The sequence below is a fragment of the Euprymna scolopes genome, chromosome 5 (assembly GCF_053919585.1).
Source record: "Euprymna scolopes isolate OS-2025 chromosome 5, ASM5391958v1, whole genome shotgun sequence".
Classification (NCBI taxonomy): Eukaryota; Metazoa; Mollusca; class Cephalopoda; order Sepiida; family Sepiolidae; genus Euprymna; species Euprymna scolopes.
In genome coordinates this window covers 60,515,269-60,530,503 of record NC_136486.1, presented here as the reverse complement: position 1 = coordinate 60,530,503, position 15,235 = coordinate 60,515,269, and the positions used below count along the sequence as shown (strand labels likewise).

Genomic DNA, 15,235 nt, shown 5'->3' with positions numbered 1-15,235 from the left:
GTGACCAACGTACCGTTCCGACATTTAAAAAGACTAAAAAACAACAATCGGATTTGTACTGATTCTATGCGCCAACAACAACATGGCAAAAAAAAAAGAAATAAAGACATACTGATGATAAAGTATATCTTCGAAATATATTTATAAATTTTAATATAATATTCAAACAAAAAAATATCTGTTTATTTTTGTATAATGTGTTATTTTGGCCTCAAATGTATCTAATACGTATTGATTTTATTCAAACTCAACCAGCGCTTCTAACAAGGAACACAAACCCTAATATATATATATATATATATATATATATATATATATATATATATATATATATATATATATACTAGCAGTTTTGCTGTTATTAATTTTGTGTGCATATGTATATATTAATGTAATTCCTTTCTATATAATAGACTTCCTTAACTGATATAGAAAAAAGCTGGTAGAGACCGCATACGTTAAATTTTTAAAAACTTTGACTCATATTCTGTCCCCTTATTGCTTATTATTTTCGGCTTAAATTCAATTAACATGTGTGACCCATGCCCAAATAATCTTCATTTAAAATTTCAAGTGTTTAGACCCAAAATTGACGGAGACGTTTCGTAGAGTCTGCAAAGGTCAACTCCGTTAACTTTAACGTCTTAACAGCCAAATTTTAACCCAAATACAAATTAAAAAGCTTGCTGTGTGTCTGAATACCCTTTATGTAAATTTTCAAATGGTTAGACCCAAACTTGGCTTAATGGTTTGCTAGAGACCGCAAAGGTCAAATATTTGAACTTTAACTCCTTGACAGCCAAATTGTGAACAAAACAAAACAATTAAAAAGCTTGATCTATGTCTGAATAAACGATATGTAAATTTTCAAACGTTTAGACCAAAAATTTGCTTAGTAATTTTGTAAAGACAGCATAAAAAAAATTGACCACAATTATTACCCCTTACCATTTATTATTTTGGGCATAAATCGCATTAATAAGTTGTACTCCTGGCCAAGGTACCGATATCTAAAATTTCAAGTGTTTAAACCTAAAATTGGTGGAGGACTTTGGTAGAGTTCCGAAAGTCAAATCGTTAAATTTTGACTCCTTAACGGCCCAAATACTGGCAAAAAGATTCCCAAATCTCACAACCCCTTATTTCAAGCTCCAGTCTGTAGACCGCAAATGGAGAGAGTTATTTGGTACACAAACAGACAGACAGACAGACAGACAGACATTTTCACTTTTATAGATTTACTAGCAGTTCCGCCCGTCTTTGCTCGGGGCCTATCTTCTGTTCATAACTTTTTGTGCATATGTCTATATTAAAAAGTGTGAATATGTACGGTGATACCTTTCTATATAATAGGCGTCCTTAACTACAATAGAGAAAAGTTGCTAGAGACTACAGACCTCAAATTTGTTCGGGACCTATGCACTGTTCATAAATTAATGTGCTTATGTATATATTAATGTAATGCCTTCCTATATAATAGACTTCCTAAACTACTATATAAAAAAGTTGGAAGATACCGAAGACGTCAATTTATGAAAAATTGGATCCCAATTTTGACCCCTTAACATTTATTGTTTCGGGCTTAAATTCAATTAAAATGTTGGACTCATGTCCAAATAACCTACATTAAAAATTTATGTATTTAGACCTAAGATTGGCGGAAGAGTTTGGTAGAATCTGCCAAGGTTAACTCTGTTAAATTGGACCTCTTGCCAGCCAAATATTCGCCCAAGCTTGGTGCTTGTCTGAATACCCGTTATCTAAAATTTCAAATGATTAGACCAAAAATTGGCTGAGTAATTTTGTAGAGATCGAAGAGGTCATTTTTTTTTTAAATTGACCTCAATAAGTAGCCCTTACAATTTATTGTTTTGGGTTCAAATGAAATTATAAAGATCCATCCATGGCATATATATATATATATATATATATATATATATATATATATATATATATATATATATATATATATATATACTCGTGAGCAAAAGAAAATGGGCCAAACAAATGTTATACATTTTACTAGCATGCCTGATTGTTTGGAGACGTGTGTTTATCAAAAAAAAAATAAATAAATAAAAGAAAAATAGTAGGAATGCAGGCTCGAATCCGTACAGCGAAAGATGAAAAGACCGGGAAATAAACGTGACGTCTTTGCTGTTACGACCACCGCCAAAGAGGGAGTGACGTAGGTTAAAATTAAGGCTAGACAATCGAAAAGAAGGGATGACTTTCGAAAATATTGGTGAAAAAAGCGACCCCTCCCTGGAGAATGTGCCCAGTTGAGGGTGAAGAAATTAATGTTTTGTGCCAATGTTTCGGTATTTGTCGTCTGAAGGGTCGAGACTTAAAACGATACTGATCTTGTGAAAATCTGTCCCCTCCGTCGAAAAATTTGGATAGACATGCAAACATACATATATATATATATATACATGTATATATTGGTAGCTCAAATTTTCGATCCAAACCGATTCAAAAACTTGCTCTATCTCTGAATACCCTCTATGTCAAATTTCAAATGTTTAGACAGAAATTGTCTGAGTAATTTTGTAGAGAGCGCAGAGATCAAAGTTTTTTTAAAAATGTGCCCCCTATTATGGTCCCTTTACATTTATCGTTTGGATTAAAATCAAGTAATTTCGTTAGATCCATGTCCACGTAATCTATATCTAAAATTTCAATTGTTTATACCCAAACTTAGCGGAGGAGTTTGGTAGATTTCTCAAAGGTCAAATCGTTTAACTTTGATCCCTTAACACCCAAATTTATGGCCAGAGACGGACTACAACAATTTTCCCAAATCATCATACCCTGTATATCAAATTTCGAGTCTGTAGACTGAAAATTGACAGAGTTATTGTGTCGGGAAATGCATACAGACAGACGGACACACACACACACACACACACACACTTTTATAGATATATAGATTGCACTAAAAGCTATATTGAACAAAGAATAATTTAACAAGGAAACTTAAACGAGACTAATAACACAGAATAAAACATTTAATTGATAAATGCTTAGCATGGAATCGCATTCCCTTTTGATTTCATTAAATGATCAATTCTTTTAGACATGCTCTCAACCAAAGTGGAACACTGTGAAGAGGAGATGTTATTCCATTCGCGTTACACAGCTTCTCGCAGTTTGTCGTTGTTCTCAAAAGTTCTTCCCTCCAATGCACGAGGTATTATGGATCAAATATTCTCGACCTGGCCAAAATATCACATCAATTGAATTATCAGAAAGCCATCTTTTGTGATTTTAGCAGGGTGTGCAGGGGCATTATCACGATGGAAAATAATGTTCGTGGATATTCCCAGCTTTTGGATACTTAGTAACGGTCCTGTTTCTAATATTCGAATGCATTCATTTGTATTGATTCTCACATCTAATAAGTTTCCCGCCTCCTGCTGCAATAAAAGTTCTCCATGCCATTATCCCTACATTCCCGTGTTTAACTGTCGTTTCTATGCAAATTATTGAAAATCTTTCTCCAGTTCTTCGATTGCGCCGTTCCGGAGCATCGGGAGCATCACTAACAAGACAAAATCTTGATTCATCTAACCAGAAAGCATTCCTGAACCAGTCTTTATCTTTCTTGCCAGAACGCGAGAAAACTCTCTTTCTATCGTTGATGTTCTTATACAAAAATCGATTCTTTCCACACCTTTTAGAGGAAACCCCCATTTCTTCAATTCGTTTAGATATTGTATATCAAGAAAGAGAATGTCCAGCCCTGTTTCGAATTCTTTGCTATGGTCAACATAAGTTTTCTTTCGATCCTTCAAAACAATTCATTTATGCCTGTGGTCATCCTTCAAAGGGAATGGTCTAGGGCGACCAGGTGCAGATTTCACATTTTCTTTTGTTAAAATATCAAAATTCTGCCTGTAAGTCATTTTGGACTGCCTTAATTTTGCAATTCGGTTTTTTATATCCTCGACAAATTTTTCCATTTATTATTATATGCTATAATGATAATGATCTGCAAAATAGAAATTTTCAGTTAAAATTAACTCAAATTCATGTATAAATATGGAAAAATCGATTTCTCCCTTCTTTTACTCTTGCCCCTGCTTTTTTGCTCATGAGGGTACATATATATATATATATATATATATATATATATATATATATATATATATATATATATACATATATATACGTATATATGTATTTATACACACACACAAACACGCACACACACATATATACATATATATAGAGAGAGAGAGATAGAGAGAGAGAGTGAGTGAGAGAGAGAGAGAGAGAGAGAGAGGGAAAGAATGGATTGGAGGGATTGGCTGAGGAATATCTTGTAAAGAAGGCACTTATATGTCTTCTTAGTTTGGATTTATTTAAATCTGCCGTTACTGATATTCATCTAATATTTCGTCATGTATATATATATATATATATATATATATACATACATATATATATATAAACATACATACATATATAAATATATACATACATATATATATAAATACATACATATATATATCCATATGCATATATATATATTTGAATTTTTAAATCCCTATTTTTTTATCAGTTTTATTAGCTTTCAATTAATTAAATTTTTTAAAAAACTTTATTTTTATTCTATTATATCTTTCTAGTTTTGTCAGATATGAAATGCTAGTGCTACCAGCTCAGCCCGTCTGAAGATATTCGCTTCCTGAGATGAAATGCACCTTACATTGATGTGTTTTCCACTCTCTTCTACAAAACTCAATTGTGCTTAGCAAAATCAAAACCAAAAAATAACAGCCAGCCTTCCCCAACTTTTCCTTATTCGCATTATCACTTTCTCATTCTATCTCCCCCACTTCCTGACTGGTTTCCTATCTTATAATGTACCAAAAATTTATACTGTAAGCCCTTTCCCTCTGATATTGTAAAAATGTTTATTTTTTTATTTTTTTACAAGGTGGCATCACTTATCAAGGCCCGGAAGCCACTCAGGGATAAGGGTTATTGCGTGTACAGTACGTTAGTGTGGAGATTTAATAAAAGTGTCTACTTAAGGGGGTGGTTCATCAGGAATTTGTTTACGTTGGACTTGAAGTCATCCAGGTTGTAGTCAGGTGGAAAGCAGGAAGACGGAACAGAGTTCTACAGACGTGCAGTTCTAAGAAAGAAGCTTTGTTCATGGAATCTACGTTTTGATTTATTCACAGATAAAGAGTGGGGGAAAATTTTTGACTGGTTTCACTAGACGGGTGTTTTTTGTAAAAGATTGGCGAGGAGGGCCAGAGATTGGAGCTCAGGCGAGCACCTGTAATGGAAATAACGATAAAACAAAAATAGGCTCTCAACGTCTCTTCTTTTGGACAGAGGCTGTACGGAAGAGAGAAGGGCATCCCCCACCAGCCACGAAGTATATTTTGTACCCTGTCAAGGCAAGATAGGCTGTTTTTAGCAGCTCTTGCCCTGTTATGGCAGCACTATTCCATCCTTGGACGTACTTAGCTTTTATACAGATAGAGAATTGCATCAGTAGTAAGATATCTTCTGGAGTGGTAGAACGATCCCACCATCTTTCCAGCGACCTTGGCAACAGAATTGATGTACATGTTCTATTTCATATCAGGAGTAAAGGGCAAACCCAGAAGATGGTAAAAACATAGGGCTTCTCCTAGACGAGAGCCATCCATTTCAATTGATGTAAAGATAGGAGTTTGGTTTTAGATGCATTAAAGGTAACCAGCCACGTCTTCCCCCACTGAACCACGCGCTCGAGATCAGAGGAGAGAGAATCAGAGAGAACTTTGTCATTTACAGCCTTTGATGTGTTGCCGTAGATGGTCGTGTCATCAGCATAGATGTCAACGGATGATTTATGCACGTGTTTAGGGAGATCATTGATGTAGATCAGGAAGAGAGTTGGGCCCAGGATGGGCCCCTGAGGGACTCCAGCATTAATACGGCCGGCCTCTGATTTTTACCCATCGACCACTACTCTTATAGGCCTATAAGAGAGAAATGATTTAATGATAGAGAAAACATTTCCAGTTATACCGTAGCTGGAAATCTTGTGAGGGAGGCCTTTATGCCATACCTTGTCGAAGGCCTTTGATATGTCAAGAGCAATTGCCCTGGAAAGGAAGCCTTTGTCAAGAGATTCACCACTCCTATGAGATATAAGCGTTAGCACATCTGCGGTAGATATTGCAGAACGAAAACCATATTGCGTGTCACTAAAAAGGTTTTTGCTGAGGTGGTTGACTATTTCTCTATTTAATATGAATTCCAGCAACTTACTCATGACACAGGAGAGTTATTGGTCTGTACTGAGAGGGAAATGACTTATCACCTGAATTCTTAAATACAGGTCATACTGATGAGGTTTTCCAGGGTGGTGGAAATCACTTCTCTTTAAGGCAACGCTTAAACAGTTTCGTAAGTATGGGAGCAACTTCTGGTTGTAGATTTCATGTTTCGCCGGGCAGGGAACAGAAACGATAAAACTTATTATAAAACGGCTAAACCAAACACTACAAACTAGCGATTGAAGATAAATAAAAAAAAGCTTTCAAAATAAAAACCTTCTACAAAATAACTAGATGCAGCATGAATACTATTTGAAAAATAACTGGATTCAGCATTAAATAACCCCCCAAAAGGTGTATATGCCGTAAAACAACCAAACCAAACTCTACAAATAAATAGTTGAAAATATAAAGAACTTTGAGCAGAAACACTGTTTCCAAAATAACTGGATTCGGCATTAAATCATTCGAAAGGGGTTACCATGCCATAAAACAAAACAACCAAACCAAACCAATATATATATATATATATATATATATATATATATATATATATATATATATATATATATATATATATATATATATAAGAACGCATACTCATGAATAAATTATTATTTATTTATTATTATTGTTAATAATAATAATAATAATAATAATAATAATAATAATAATAATAATAATAATGTTGTATTCTCCTCCAAGGCCGGACGGGTTGTTTACGTGATATATCTATTGTGACTTATATCCATCTACTTGCGATTATAAATTTGACTCAAGCCTCCCTTCCTCCCATTCACCCCACCACTTTCTTTCCCCCCATAATACCTATTTGTTTCTCTACATACCTATGTCTCTCCGCCAGATAGTAGAGTTTTTTTTTTAAATGAGTTGATGTGTTGTGTATGAAAGAAACCTTCTCTACCACCTATAGCAATGGCCAACAACTCTTTAGCTGAGAGTACGTCTTTCAAGCTCCTTGGCCTAACGTTCACAGGAAACATGAGCTGGAACAATTACATCGAGGGCATTGCCAGGGCCGCTGCGAGGAAGGTGGGCTCTCTCTACCGTGCTAGAAAACTTCTAACACCCGAAAGTATCATGTACCTCTATAAGGCCACTATTCGCCCATGTATGGAGTATTGCTGTCATATTTGGGCCGGTGCATCGGCTACTAGTCTCTCTCTCCTTGACAAGGTTCAAAAGAGAGTCGCAAATCTGATAGGCCCTAAACTGGCATCTAAACTTCAGCCTCTGTCCCATCATCGAAACGTTGCATCCCTCTGCCTGTTCTACAAGTATTATAATGGTGAATGATCTGAAGAACTGCAAGCACTTGTGCCCCCACGACGTGAACACCCTCGACAGACCCGACAAGCTGCAAAATCCCACCCCCACATTGTAGAGATCCCTAGATGTAAAAGATCTTTCTACTCCAGTAGTTTCTTCCCCAGAACTGCTAGACTTTGGATTCCATTCCAGGTCACTGCTTCCCCAACTGTACTGACATGCATAAGTTCAAGTGCAACGTGAACCAACATCTCGCTGCCCTAATCCCTACATAGTGCCCCAGTAGATGTTTCCCCTGATAGTAGCCCCCCTACACCAAAGTGGCAATGTGCCTTGTTTGGGGTGAAAATGTAATAAAAAAAAATAAAAAAAAACATGAGGTTATGTTTATTGTCGGACTGTACTGTCTTTGATATATATTTTTTTTATAATAAAACAGGGTTATTTTAATTTTAATTATTTTCTTTTAAATTTATTTTGTTTTTAATGTCATGTGCTCAGACAATTGTATCTGTGAACTGTGTCCAATATCCATTAAGGACTAGACTTTTGTAAAAGCAACATCGCCTGATGATCTCTTTAGTCTTTTTATAACTAGTTGACTGAAACACACTCATAAATTTGTAGCGATATTTTAATGTTTACGTAAAAATAAATATAAAGCTTATATATATGTGTGTGTAGTCATCCACATACAGTACTGTTTCGCAGGTCATCAGTGCGGCTAGGCAGGCAACTACCTCAAGCCAGGATTTAAACCCGACCGTCTAGTTAAGGCTCCTGCCAACTATGTTATCGGTGGCTGCTGTGTGATTCATGAGTTTAACCATGTATTGACATCGTCCGAACTACTAAAGTTCGATTTGTTTACACAAAGAACATCGCTTATACGCTAATGGTAATTCGTGTATCACTTTTCAATATGTTCAACTCAAGATGAGGAGCATTATAGTCACCCACATACAGTACTGCCTTTAGCCAGGATTGAAACCCGAATGTCTATACGACAGTCAAGGCTCCTAACCACTAGTCTATCGGCGGCTGCTGTGTGAGTCATGAGTTTAACGAGGTTTTAACATCGTCCGAACTACTTAAGCTTGATCAGATTACACAAAGAGCATCGCTAATTCGTGTGTGTGTGTGAGTGTGTGTGTCTGTGTGGAGAAAAAAGAGAAATATAAGAAAGAAAAGAGAGATGGAGAATGAATGTGAGGAAAGCATGCGTGTATCAAATTTATAATAGCAAGTAGGAGGATATAGGCCACAATAGACATATCTCGTAGACAGGCCGTCCGGCCTTGGAGGAGAATATCAACATTAATAATAATAATAATAATAATAATAATAATAATAATAATAACTAGCGGGACCTGTGGAAATTCCACAGCAGCATTTTTCCTATGTTATATATTGTTGCTGGGCATGATGTGAGTGATCTATTCAACATAAATGAAGGCACAATCATATTATTCTAGTTTTTTTTATTAAAACTGTACTGTCCCCTTACTACAATAGTAACTTTGATATATTTCCTGGGCTGATTATTCCATTACAAACACACCGATCAATTAACTCACATTTAATCATTTTTCATAATTATTGAATATGTTACTATGTTCGACAATAATTTTGACTAATTTCAACCCACATTATCGCCTCTCCCTTTACTAAAATATTAAATTTGATATATTGTATCGGCTGTTTTTTTATTAAAAAAAAACAGAACTATTAATTAACTCACATTTCATCATTTTTAATTATTCTTGGATATAGTACTAATTTTGACAATAATTTTTCATCATTAAAACTCAACATATCGCACACCTTACTAAAATAATAACTTTGATAAATTTTATTGGCTGATTATTTCATTACAAACACACACATCAATCAACTCACATTTCATCATTTTTTCGTAATTCTTCGATATGTTACTAATTTCGACAATATTTTTTATAATTTAAACGAACGGTGTCGCCCAACCTTACTAAAATAATAACTTTTATACATTTGCTGGGTTGATTATTTAATTACAAACACACTAATCAATTAACCTCCATTTCATCATTTTTCATAATTCTTGGGTATGTTACTAATTTCGACAATCATTTTATCATAATTTATGCCCACATTATCGCCCCTACTTAATAAAATAATAGCGTTGAAATATTGTCTGGGCTTATTATTTTATTACAAACACACTAATGCATGAAATCACATTTAATCATTTTTCATAATTTTTGGATATGTTACATATTTCGACAACCATTTTTCATAATTTTAACCCATTTTTTGCCCTTCCTTCTTTACTAAATAATGACTTTGATATGTTGTCTACGCTGATTATTTCCTTACAAACACACCAATCAATCAACTCAAATTTCATCATTTTTTCGTAATTCTTGGATATGTTACTAATTTCGACAATATTTTTTCATAATTTAAGCCCTCCTTATCTTCTTCCCCTTTACGTATATAATAACTTTGATATATTGTTTAGGCTGATTATTTCATTATAAACACACCAATCAATTAAATCAGATAGCGTCATTTTTCGTAATTATTTAATATCTTACTAATTTTCAAAATTTTAAACAATCCTCGTCGCCCTCTCTTACTAAAAAATTACTTTGATATATTTTCTGGACTGATTATTTCATCAAAAACATAACTATCAATTAACTCACACTTCATCATTTTTCTTAATTCTTTAATATGTTACTCATTTCGACAATTATTTTAAATATTTTTAACCATATCATCAACAACCCACAACAAACATAATAACTTTGAAATATTATCTGGGATGATTATTTCATTTCAAACACACCAATCAATTAACTGCTAAAATCCACTGCTAAAATTATACATGCAATAATGTAATGTCTAAATAGTAAACTCTTTTAGCCATTCTGGGACCGACTTTATATACCCAACTGACGTTTAAAAATATACATTAAATAATGCAATGTCTAAATAGTAAACTGTTTCAGCCATTCTTGGACAGACTTTATATCCCAAACCCACTGATAAAAATATACATTAAATAATGTAATGTCTAAATAGTAAACTGTTTCAGCCATTTCCGGGGGTGACTTTATATTCCAAACCCATTGCTAAAAATATACATGAACTAATGTAATGTCTAAATAGTAAACTAATTCAGCCATTTCCGCGACCGACTTTGTATCCCCCACCCACTGCTAAAAATATACATGAAATAATATAATGTCTAAATCGTAAACTGTTTAACCCATTTCCGGAACCGACTTTATATTGAAAACATACTGCTAAAAATATACATAAAAAAATTAAATGTCTAAATAGTACAACGGTTTCAGCCATTTTCGGAACAGACTGTAAATCTCCAACCGACGCTTAAAAATATAGATGAAATGAAGTAATGTTTACAATGTAAACTGTTTCAGCCATTTCCGGGACTGACTTTATATCCCCAAGCACGCTTAAAAATATACATGAAATGATGTAATGTCTATATAGTAAACTGTTTAAGCCATTTCCGGGACCGACTTTATATCCCAAACCCACTGCTAAAAGTATACATGCAATAATGTAATGTCTAAATAGTAAACTCTTTTAGCCATTTTCGTGACCGACTTTATATCCCAAACACACTGTTGAAAATATACATAAAATAATTTAATGTCTAAATAGTAAACTGTTTCAGCTATATCCGAAACCGACTTCATATGCCAAACCCAGTGTTGAAAATATGCATCAGATAATATAATGTCTAAATCGTAAACTGTTTAACCCATTTCCGGAACACACTTTATATTAAAAACATACTGCTGAAAATATACATGAAAAAATTAAATGTCTAAATAGTAAACTGTTTCAGCCATTTTCGGGACTGACTTTTAATCTCCAACCCACGCTGAAAAATATAGATGAAATGAACTAATGTTTAAAACGTAAACTGTTTCAGCCATTTCCGGGACTGGCTTTATATCCCTAACCACGCTTAAAATATACATGAAATGATCTAATGTCTATATAGTAAACTGTTTCAGCCACTTCCGGGACCGACTTTATATCCCAAACCCACTGCTATAAATATACATGAAATAATGTAATATCTAAATAGTAAACTGTTTCAGCCCTTGTCGGGACTGACTTTATATTCCCAACCAACTGTTTAAAATATACATGAAATAAAGTAATGTTTAACATGTAAACTGTGTCAGTCATTTCTGGGACTCACTTTATATCCCCACCCCATTGCTAAAATATACATTAAATAATGTAATGTCTAAATAGTAAACTGTTTCAGCAATTTCCGGGGCTCACTTTATATTCCAAACCCACTGCTAAAAATATACATGAAATAATGTAAACTGTTTCAGCCATTTTGTGTAACTGACTTATAATCCTCAACCCACTGTTGAAAATATACATGAAAATATCATAAACTTTTTCAGCCATTTCCGGTACCGACTTCTTATCTCTCATCCTACTCTTTAAAATAAATAAAGTAATGCCCAAAACGTAAAGGTTGCAGCTATTTCCTGAACCGACTTCATATTTCCCACCCCACTGCTAAAAATATACATTAAATAAAGCAATGTGTAAGGCTTAGCGGTTTTACCCATTTTCGGGACTGATTTAATACCCCTCCCTCCACTGTTAAAAATATACATGAAATAAAGTAATGTTTAAATCGTAAACGGTTTGAGTAATTTCCGGAACTGACTTCATATCCCGTAACCCACTGTTTAAAATATACTTGAAATACAGTAATGCTTAAATCATAAACTGTTTCAGCAGATTTTCGAAAGTAATACATAAATACATTAACACGGTTAGGGTAGAAAACCATTGATTCAACATGAATTTCTGAGTGTACTATCAGTTTCAGCATTCCAGTGACTTGAATCCCCCTTTCTTGGTCTTGGTTAATGGAGGAGAAATCCTTCATTATTGATACAATTCTTATTTTTGTTATCGACCAGAGAGCCCCTATTGGGGAGCTGGTTACCCCCTAAATTTTTAACCGACCTCATGTACAATTCCGACCTTGCGGGGAGACAAGTAAACAAAGAAACAATAATCAGAACGGACATTTCCAGGGCATTTTATGATTAATCAGAAGTAACACTTCCAGGGCATTTTGTAATTAAATCAGAAATAACTTTTTCCAGTTACTGTTTTAATATTAGAACTTTGTTACACTAAACATAGTACTTATTCATAATGCATCGCCACGGGACGGATTTAGAAACTAGGGTCGTTTTTTTAACATTGTAAAAAATTGTCTTAGTCGTAAACGATTTCTCTCCCACCGAGAGGCAAGAAATTGAAATGTAGCGCCTGAAGAACAGATGCTACACTTTGATCTTAGCCAAAAGGCCAAGAAAGACAAATCATTTTTATTAGCTTTTCCTCAACAGCGACACCATGTTTTTTTTTATATTTTAATTTCAAGGGTGACAAACAAGATTTATTCGGAATGTTCCACTTTCCTTTTTTAGGGATGCACAGCATGACAACGGACGGTGCGATAAGCGTAATAATATAATGATAATAAACAATTTATTAGATATTTATTTATTCATAGGTATAAACCTTTTTCTTATTTATATGGTTTGGTTTATATATATATATATATATATATATATATATATATATATATATATATATATATATATATATACACACGAGGGGCGTGCAATAAGTAATGCCCCTGACCCACTTCCAATAGCAGTAGAAACCACCCAGATTTATGCATTTCTCCCATCGTTTGATGCAGCTCTGGAGACCGTTTTTGCAGAGCACCCCAGGTTGGTCCTCCAATCACAACGTGACTTCAGAAATCAAAGCTGCATCATCTGGGAAACGCTTTCCTTTCAAAAACAACTTCATGGCTGGGAAGAGGTGAAAGTCAGAGGGTGCAAGGTCAGGAGAGAAGGGAGGAGGAGGAAGGATTTCATAACCACACGCTCGTGCTTCTGATCTGGCGACATGTGAGTTTTGGACCGCAGCGTTGTCATGCAGGAGGAGGATACCTTCGCTGATCTTGCCCCGCTTCTGGATTTTGATAGATTCCCCTTATTTCCTCAAAAGTGAAGCATAATATACTCCTATAATTGTGGTACTCTTTGCCAGGAAATATGTCATCACTACTCCGTCCTGATCCCAAAAGGTCGTGAGCATGACCTTGCCAACGGAGGACTGTACCCTTGCCTTCTTTGGAGGTGATTAGTCCAAGTGTTTCCACTGCAGTGACTGGGCTTTGGTCTCTGGATCATAGTGATGGACCCAGGTTACATCCTGCGTAATCAGTCTTTTGAAAAAAATTGACTCATCTTCTTGGCACATCTCCAAATTCATCCTCGACCACTCGAGACGTTCTCGCTTCTGTATTTGTGTGAGCAACCTGAGAAATCATCTGGCAGACACCTTATGCAAATGGCCATAAATTATAGTTTCCACATACCCTGTACTAATCTTGGGCTATTTGGCGAATAGTAATGTGCCGATCTTCCAAAATGGCAGCCTCAACTACACGGATAGATGTCTCATCAATGGCAAAACGGGGGGGCGACCAGGTCTGGGAGCTGTTTCCACAGACTTCCGGTCATGTTTGATTCGCGATGCCAGCGTTTTACAAGGTCATATGATAGGGCATTATTACCATAAGTTTCTTTCATTTCATCAAAAGTCTCCTGTGGTGTGCGTCATTTTAAATACAAAAACCGGATCACTGCTCGATATTCAACAGCCTCCATTTCACACCTGACTCAGTTGAAACACCTGTAAAACAGAACCCACAATTAGTTCAGAGCTGTAATTTGCCAGATAACCCGTAGGGATGTAAGTCATTGCACATGCACAATTTCAGCTAGATCAGACCACTGGAAGTGGGTCAGGGGCATTACTTATTGCACGCCCCTCGTATATACATATATATATGTGTGTATATATATATATTTATTCATTTATATATATATATATATATATATATATATATATATATATATATATATATCGCTAGCATAGAACAGCGTAAATGAATAGATTCTGTCAACTCGCCACGGAATTGAAAATTCTTGACTAGCCGGAATTAGACAGACAGTAAATAAAAAATTAACTACCTTCGCAAAAATTAAACTAGGAAGCAATTAGCATTTTATTTATATCTCATGGCGTCTGTGTATATCGTGAATTCTCTTTATTCCTGAATTATTTCAACGGTTTCGCAGCAAAAAAATTTAAAGAAGAGACAATAACAAGACACATATATCGTCATATGATCTCTTCGACTGTGGATTTTTATCCTCTGCGAAAAAAATCCTTGAAATTATCTGATGCCTGTGTATTGCGGCGTAAGGCTGATTTTTTGCAGTTCTAGAAGGTCCACCCCTCCAAACTTTTATCAGCTCTCTTTAAAAAGGGGTTAGTTTATTGCTAATCGATTACGGTGGAATATCGTGTTGCCCAGACACTATTTGCATGCCAGAGTTCTTCTCCTGGGGTGCTGACTACTCAATCCTACTTTCCGACCTTGGCGTTACAGTTCTTTCAGTGGGAGAGAATTAAATACCTGCTTCCTTAGATTTACTTTTAAGTCAACCGTAAAACCCGACGAAGACAGAGACAAAACGAAAAAGAGAAAGAGAGGCAAAACAGAAAACGTA

General features: G+C 34.9%; 1 protein-coding gene and 1 non-coding gene across 4 annotated transcripts in view; both read right to left on the bottom strand.

Moving 5' to 3' along the window:
* LOC145276815 (uncharacterized) overlaps window positions 1-15,235 on the bottom strand; it is a 475,667-nt gene that overhangs the window by 246,471 nt on the left and 213,961 nt on the right. The gene's annotated exons all lie outside the window — the stretch shown is intronic.
* On the bottom strand, window positions 12,760-12,960 carry LOC145277225 (U2 spliceosomal RNA). The gene has a single exon (XR_013868124.1). It is a non-coding gene; the product is annotated as a U2 spliceosomal RNA (small nuclear RNA).